We start from the raw sequence: 9,819 nt of genomic DNA on the forward strand, positions 1-9,819 counted from the left end.
AGGAAACCGAAGCACCCAAAGGAAACCCACACAAATGCAGGAAGGACATGCAGACTTTGCACAGAAGGCACCCCAGCCAAGAATCAAACCAGAAAACCTCTTGCTGTGAGGTGACAACATTAACCACTGCACCACTGCACCATCTGCTTTTACTGTTGCTCATCTTCCCATTATATTCACTCTCACTTATAACGCTTTAGATAGGGAGCTGATATTAATTATTAATTTTATGTGTGAAGGATGAGAAACTGTTAATGTGCTAACAGATTAACCTTCCCATTGCAATTATTTCACTTCTCACTGCTTGGCACTGCTGCTCTCCCCTTACCATCGCGCAAATACATTGCTTGGGTATGTGCACTTCAGTAAACAAGATATGTGGAATTGGTGGGAAAACATCAGTCACCATTGCTCTTGGTCTACTGGTAGACCTGGTTAGCATTAGCTGGAAGGTGCCAGGTTTATGGCACAGAGGTGGGGAGTCCATGATATTCATTTGGCTCCTTGTAAATCACCACATGCACAGGCTTCTGTAGGGAGACTATTCTGGCTCCCAGTATAAGTCTGAGGCTTGGAATAGTTTAGCTCAGGATGTATCCAGTGCCACTGGTATCCTGCACACAGGAGAACAATGTAGGCATCATTTTCATGAGTTACAGAGGAGGAAGAGGGATACTCTTGACAGTTGGTTGGAGGAATTTAGAACTGTGGACATCCCACAGCTGTGTAAGTATCAACTAAACAGAGTACTTCTAAGATTTAGGTAGCTTAATATAGGCAAGACTGGTATGCATAATGTTCTTCTGATCTTTTCTGTTCTTTCCTCAGCTGCCAGAGATAGGTGTTCAATGTCCGGGCCTATGAAACTCGATTGGAGAGACTGTGCGAAGTAAGTGTATGCATGCAGCAGAGGAGAACTCTTATTGTAGCATTAGAAGTTAAAGACAATGTTTTTGGTATTTTACAGAGTTGTATCAAATTGAGCATAAATATCCTAGCTGTAAAAGCAAGTATGCATGCATTAGTCTGTGCACAAACCAATCATAACAGTCTAATATTAGACTTTAGTCAAAGGTTGTGGGTTCAGATACCACAATTTACAACTATACAATACTGTTATCTGTTCAATAATATTTATATTTGATTAAAATCTGTATACCAGTGGCACAAATCCCTGCTGTAAACTGTAATCTGTATAACTGGAACATGCATATATGCAATATATGCACATTTCAAGGATTACAAGCAGAAATTTGTAGTATTAACTGTTAGGAAGTATACTTAAATGTAAAACTTAAGGTAATAGAGTTGTATAATTGTATTGCTGCAGTGTATGTCACATATGATGTACTAATTTTCTCTTTTTTTCCTCTCACCCCAACACTTATCTTTCTTTTTTGTTTTCTTTATATTTATTTTATTTTTCATTTTTATTTTATTTTTTATTTTATTTCATGTCTAAATTTTTTTTTATTTTATTTTTATTTTATGTTATTTTATTTTTAATTTTTCATTTTATTTTTATTTATTTATTATTTTCTTTTTTCTTTTTCTTTTTTTATTTTTATTATGTGTTGCCAAAATGAGTCCATGTCATGCATGTGTACCACATCACTGAATGCTCCACAGCACAGTGAGGTAGGCCAGCTCCATTGGATCGGCCTGATCCTGCTCCACTGGCTGCAGCACTGATGCCTAGCACATTTGGGAGCCAACCTGGCAGCACTGCCTCTGCTGTCCCTGCATTACCTGTACCCTCAAGTAGTCCTGCCCTGGCAGCTGGTCTGGTGGTACCTTCTGTGAGCAGAGACAGAGGTTGTGATTTCATCACACGCAGTGAGTTGCCAGGGATGGTGTGTAGGGTGGAGCACAACTGCACCTGATGGAGAAGCTGCTCTCCCTCATGTTCAGTAGCAGGACAAGGAGGAGATATCAAGCACTCCAGCCACCTGTGGAGTAAGGTGATAGTGATGACAGTCTAGTGAGTGAAGACTTGATTCTCACTGTCTCCAAGCTTAACAGCCATGGGCTTGGGTTGGCCTCACCCTCACCGAACCTTTTCTGTCCATCACTGTCCCTGTCTTTTGTCTTGTTTTGTCTTGTCTGTCTGCAATTGCTTCCTCACCAACCCAACCTACTGGACCCAGACATACCTATGTCCCTTCCCCAACATTCCTCTTTCTATCAAATAAAAAATCAATGGGTACCTGTCACAAAAAAAAAAAAAAATGTCCCATACATAGCTCTCTGTTTTCCACACATATCTTCTTGACACACTTGATTAAGTCCAATTGGCTATACAACATGATTGCATTGTGGTCACCCCTCTCTGGAGGTGACAGTCCAAATTCAGTTAATACTTTGCACATATTTTAAGTTTGCAGTGCTAAAGAAATGGATAGCTCTGCTTCTTTCCTACCACCCTCCTGCACATTTCTGTCCTGCTTTCCCTTTGTTCTTCCCCCTGCTTGCTCTCTATTTCATCACTTTCCTATCCACCCCATTTTCATCACTTTAATCTCATCAAAAATTAGAATCATACACAGCACACATAAGTAGCAGAAAGTCAAAAGATCTCTTCACTTTTTGGATTCCATGTTTATGTGAAGGTGCACATTATGAACCAGCATGCAACAATGGTGAATGGCAGCAAAATGATGTGGTTACCTCTGAGCAAGACACTTAACCCTGCTGCACTATGCCAACACAGAGCAACACATGAACTATAAAGAATTCTAGACACTGCATTATCAATGTTTAATTAGAAGTATTTAAAAGTATTAGAGACACCTGGATTGGAACCCAGTACCATCTGGGCCCAAAAAGAAATGTATCCATGTATTAACATGTACTGCCACAGAGTCAGTTAAGCAGCAGCTGCTTTCATACAGTAACTGCTAATTGTCAGACTTAGCAATGCGGCTCACATTTATGCACTGCTTAGCTACACACAAAGATGTGTATCTTGCATGTGTATACACTTTGCTAACCATCACACAAACCCACTGCTTGCCATATGTCAAATTAATTATTATTATATATTACTTCTGTTTACTATCCATTTCCTGTCTATGACATTAGAGTACATGTGGAAACATTACTAACTGAAGGCCTTATCTAACAATATGTCACATATTTACAAATCAGCCATGTGTTGCCACCCCTCCAAGCATAGCAACCCTAGTGCCTCAGTACTTTTTCCACACATATATCACCTACACTACAGAAATAAATATCAAATGTTGTGTGGTATGCAATGCACAACAATTTTGTATCATGCAGAACTACAACTATTGACCCATAAGCCTAAAAACCTAATCTGCAAGGCTAGGGAAGGAATAAGAGTGGATCTTATCCACAGGGACATAGGTGACCTTCAAAATACTTGACCCAAATCATTTTGTTTTTGTCAAGGGTAGATCTTGCTTATTGAACCTTGTGAATTTTATTGATACTGACCACAAAGATCCAGATGTGGGATAACAGGACATACCACCTATGTTAATTTATCCTAGGCCTTGAAAACTAATCCCCATTCATGCCTTATAGTGAAGATCTCCCATCTGGAGGTTAAGCCATACAGTACTAGATAGCCAAATGGCTCATCAACAGAACGCACACTCTCTATGTTTGGGACTGTACCTCCACCATTAGCCACTTACAAGTGGAATACCACAAAGATCTGTACTGGGCCCTCAACTGTTTGGAAACTACTTACTTGCTGCACAGACAATGGTAGATGGACTGTGATTTACTAAATTTGCAGATGAAAGTTAACTTGACCAACTCATATAGAGTCCCCCAGTGATGGTAGCATATTACAGAAGGGTCTGACACAAAAAAATGATGGATGCCAAACTCATGGACTGAACATTAAAGCAAGCATTGCCTCATTGTACCCTTTAGCAATGAAGTCTCCTGCTAATTATGATATACACAGCACCCATCTAAGCTCAGACACAGTGTTGTGAGACTTGGGAACACATGCTGATAACAATCTTCACTTTCATCACTGTATGTCCATAGTGGTGAGGCACACATTCTGCATTGTGCACCTCATACATATGGACATTACATTCAAGATCAGGAAGGTCATAGCTCTGCTGTACTCTACTCTTATCAGATCCCAAATTGAGTACAATGCTCCCTTCTCTCTGTACCTCACCAGACACCTGCAGTGATTGGAGAAAACTCAGAGCTTAGTGAATGGGAGAATCCAGGACCTCCAAACATGACATACATGGAAAGACTGAAAGACTTGTCACTGTACTCAGTATCATGCAGGCTGCTGAGAGGTAACCTATGCCTGGCTTTCAGAGCAGTCTCAGACCCTGCCCTATTGGAAATGCTATACATCTGCAAATCAAATGGGACAAGAATAACTTGCTTAAGGGTTTTCAACTTAGCCTATGACATAAACAGAACATGTTGAGGAGACATATATATCCCCAGTAATTGACATTCCTCTGTAATAAGCTACCTCTGCATGTGAAATGGTGCTTCTCAATGACTCTGTTCAAGTGCAACCTTGACAACTGTTTGGGTGATTGCAAAGTCACCTCTGGTGTGGCACATATGTCCCTCATGGACAGGGCAGCTGGTGCTGCTCACAAAATCACTCTTTTACCGACTACCTAACTAGGCTCAATAAGGGTACTTGTGATTTTACACAGCTAGACTTGTAACCACCCTAGGGTTATTAGGCTAGTAGCCTCCTATTAACCTATGAAGCTATGAACCTATGCAGGCCTTCCACATGGCCTGCTGCATCTTCTCTCCCACATGGTCTGCTGTTGCCACCTACTATAAGTTTACCTGCACTCTTGTAAAAGTTAGACTTGTGCTATGGTGCTTGTGTAAAATACTGCATTCTGCAGTCTGTGTACTTAGGTAAGGGTTGTATTCTCACTGCAGTCAACTGTGTGTGTAATGCGTGTGTGTGTGTGTGTGCGTGTGTGTGCATGTGTGTGTGTGTGCGTGTGTGTGTGTGTGTGTGTGTGTGTGTGTGTGTGTGTGTGTGTGTGTGTGTGTGTGTGTGTGTGTGTGTGTGTGTGTGTAGACAGAAGACCAGACGTGTCTATCCTACAATTACTGCTCCAATGTCATGGATTTAATAGTATTTTGATACTTGCACATGCCTACACAGCCATTTCATGCAGACCTTCCAACATCTTCTCACCCATATGGCCTGCTGATGTCATCAACTATAAGTTCACCTTCAGTCTTGAAAAAGTCAGACTTGCGCGGTGGTGCTTGCATAAAGTACAGTAGTCTGTATACTTGAATAGATGCGTTTATATCACATTATCAAAAGATGAAAATAGTGAACGCTATTTCATCGGCCCCAAAATATATAAACATGAAAATATTGAACATTCAGAACTGAGAATGTTTTCCCATGGAAAAAATGTGCTGCTCTAAAACACATACACACAACACAAGCACATCAAAGAAACAGCAACCACACACATACACTTAAATTTCTACATCTAATGCTACACAAAACTAAACATACACTACTATCTACCCACTTACCTTAACCCAAACCACAATCCTAAAGGTCCATCACTATCACACACTCACCTAACCCGCACCCTAACCCTAACTCACTTAAACCGCCCCTAACCCTAAAGTCTGTCACTATCGCACACACACCTAACCTGCGCCCTAACCCTAACTCACTTAACATGCCCCAACCCTTACTACAAACAATTGCACACTTACCTAACCCCAACCCGTAACTTTCCACCACAGCACTAAGAATAGCGAAGCCACAGAAATGGCCAACTGATTTCTTTCCCGAGGAAAGAATTCGCTGTTCTGCAGCTTCGCTATTCTTAGCGTTCGCTGAATAGTGTTCGATATCAGAACATTCAAAGTTTTAATACTTCGATGTTCTGATATAGATCCGAATAGATAGGGGTTCTATGCTCACTGTAGTCAAGTGTGTGTAGGTGTGTGCATGTTTGAGAACTCTTGCTTATAATTACAGAGAGCCTTTTACACCAGCATGTAAGACACTGTTATTACCATATTCTCTTCAGCAGACAGTGCTGAAGTCATCAGCTATAAAGTGTTGTCTGAGACTGTCCAAGTCAAATTTATGCCATGTTGCTTGTGTAAAGTATTGTGTTCTGTAGTCTGTATACTTAGATAGGTAGGGGTTCTATTCTCACTACAGTCAGGTACGTGTGTATGTGTGTGTGTGTGTGTGTGTGTGTGTGTGTGTGTGTGTGTGTGTGTGTGTGTGTGTGTGTATGTGTGTGTGTGTATATGTGCTTTTGATTGATATTATGAGAGCATTTTACACCAGCATGTAGGACACTGTTATTAGCATATTCTCCTCAACAAACACTGCTGATGTCATCAGCTATATCAGATATGCTGATATGTAGTACTCCCTCCAGGTCAGTGTCATATCACCTCATCCTATTAGAGACAGATTACAATGATGTAGCTTTTAATCTATGCACATACATCATGGCATAGTTTGTAGGCCCTGTCATACCTCTCAACCTCTTAGTGTGAGAAATCTGGACAAAGCCCAACAAAATGACCGGACAAAGGCCCAAAAATAGGGACAAATTTTAAATATTGCTCTTATAAACTTAGTAAGCTGATAGAGTAACAGTGCTTGTTTTAAAATACTATTTCTGAAGGATTTGAAGTCTGAAACTCCAATGTATGTCATTATTTAGTGACTTCAGTCCTATGATTATCCTAGTGATTTGCCAGAAAACCACACATTTTATGAGGACAGACCAAAAATATGAGCTGAAAATCTAGACATTCTGTGAAAATCTTATACAGTTGAGAGGTATGGGCCTTGTGTTTTCTTGAGAAAACCCTGCAGTCTCTCCAACTGCTGCATGTGTCTGATGAGGTACATGCAAAAGAGAACATTATACTCTATTAGTGTTCCGATGAAGTTTGACTACAGTGCTGTCATACAATCCTAAGATCTTAATATGATGGCATGACTTATGATGTGCACATCGGCTTTCAATACCAGTGTGGACAATTGGTGGTCGATGTTCAGATTGCTATCTACATGTGTTCCCAGTATTTGCATCACTAGATTTCAGCTTAGCAGAACTATTGTCAATGACAGGATTAACATGGAATTCCACTTCTCAGAAGGACAGCATTAAAAAGGCACATTTCTTCATTTATTTGTAGATTGTGCGCTTTTGTCGCCAATCATTCATCTATGTTACTTCCTCCTGTACTATCTTATCATCATTGGTTAACTCAGTGATTTCACCTGGTGGTGCAACAATCAGCAAACTTGGTAATCCAAAGCCCATATTCTTTAGCACGAACTGTTGAGAAATGGAGTCCAAACAGTGAAGGGCCAAGCACAGATCCCTGGGGTTTGCCAATGGTGACAGCTCTGCTGGTACAAGTTGATTCACCAACTTTCAAGTATGTGTTCTGTCAGTTAGCCAATTGGCTAACCATCTACTGATGTAAGGATTAATCCCCAGGTAGGAGGGTTTGTCAATAATACCTACATGAGGGATTGTATCAAATCTCTAGGTCAGATTACAAGAGGCAGTATTAATTGCCTTACCTTCATCCAGGCCTATCACACAGAATCACTGAGCTGTGACAACAGTACAGATTGCCTGTGGCTTGACTCAGGACATACACCTTCCTGACATAGTTGAATATGTACTTCAACATACCCTACAGGCTATGTTCCCTTAGAATGATGTACAGCAACATGCATCCATCTGAGATGGGGAGTCAGCACCTGATGCATGCAAGTACAGACATCCTGACACTCCTCAACTGTGAGGTAGACCAACATGTCATCATGGACCTCTTCTAAATGGACAATAGTAATATTCCAGCTATGTGCAACAGACATGTTACTGCTATATTTGGTCTGTTACATCTGATACATGTCTTCAAAGAGGTCATCGAGGGCATGCATAATGACAACAGTAACATCTTGTGGAACTTGATCAGGTCAAGGCATTTGACACAAATCTACACTATGATATCCAGCCTACATTGTCATATATGGCCATAAACAGCTATATAACAAAGTGGGTAGACCAGTGTATCACATACGTGGCATCTCACTATGTTCAAATGTGTGAAGTGACCAATATCTCAGGTCCAGTGATTAGACCTATACATCAGGGTGTCTGCTAGGCCCTTTCCTGTCCATTATTTAAGTGATGGACATCACATATGACATACACATCTTGTGTCCATACAGTTGCCTAAAGGCCTACTGATTGTGGGCAATCATTAATTCCAACTGTGATATTAATATAATACAAACAGTATCAACACATACCAAAAATTTCTACCACAGCCATGACAGCCCCTGCAATGACAAGAAAACATGGGGGGATTTGTTAAGTTGAGTAAACAAACATATAACCAAACATATGTGGGCATCACACCCTATAATCAGACCAATAGGTATGTGACCCATGTTCTGGGGTACATGGTAATTTGAACATCCACCAGCATGTGGTCACAGTGCTGACTACTCCCTTAAATGTAACATGAGTAGTGGGTATGTGAAGGACATCCACATCAGAGGCCATAATACCTCCATAGTTCTCAGCCTTTATCACACCAATAACTGAGTAATATGAAACCTTCTTCATGTACCTCCCTACACATGTTCCAGTGATGTGTAACTAAAATGTACCACTTTTCTCACAGTGACCTGTCACATAGCTTATTGGCCATACCTATGTATTCTTTTTGTGGACTATACATCACTGTCTGATGGTGCGGAACACCAATCAAGTTGTTACATGAGATGCATTTGTGCTACATGTTCTGCTGATATACACATTACATATATCGGTGTTTCACAACATTAATGGCATGAGTACAATTCGTGACAGTGTGGATTGTGCCATATACATGCATATGTATATATATATATATATATATATATATATATATATATATATATGTGTGTGTGTGTAGATATATATATATATATATATATATATATATATATATATATACACATACATACATATATATATATATATATATATATATATATATATATATATATATATATATATATATATATATATATATATATATATATATATATATATATATATATATATATATATATATATATATATATATATCTATGGGTCTATATGACTTGGTCGACAGTTCATATGATCGACTGTTTATTTGGTCGACAGTTCATTTGATCGACAAGCATTTTAGCTGGGGGGCTTAGCCCCCCACACCCCCAATGTGGTGGGCTGTGCCGCCCACACCCCCCCTAACTATATATATCAACTCCAGGGTCACACAACATTGGGGAAGGGGGCAAATGCTTGTCGATCGAATGAACTGTCGACCAAATAAACAGTCGATCATATGAACTGTCGACTGTCATATATATATATATATATATATATATATATATGTATATATATATATATATATCTATAGATATATCTACTTCAGATGTTCGACACTTCAAAATGGTGAATTTCATATGGCTGAGACCTTATGATCGACATTTGAAATGTTGAGCATATGAAAAACAAAAGTAAAAAATAGTAAACACTTACCTAAACACTGCTAGCAGGAGGGCAAGCCCCCCTGCACCCCCCATGAGAGGCTCTGCCCCCTACACCCCCCGTAACTTAAATATACCAACTGCAAGATCGTACTACAGTGTAGGAATGGAAATCTTTCCATTCCGCACTGTACAGAGATACTGGTTCCGCATTGTCGGCATTTCAAATGTCAATCATATGATCTCGGCCATAACAAATTCTGCATTTTGAAGTGTCGACAATGTGAAGGGGGTCC

Source organism: Protopterus annectens, chromosome 12.part0, assembly GCF_019279795.1.
Source record: "Protopterus annectens isolate FY-2018-M chromosome 12.part0, PAN1.0, whole genome shotgun sequence".
Lineage (NCBI taxonomy): Eukaryota > Metazoa > Chordata > Ceratodontiformes > Protopteridae > Protopterus > Protopterus annectens.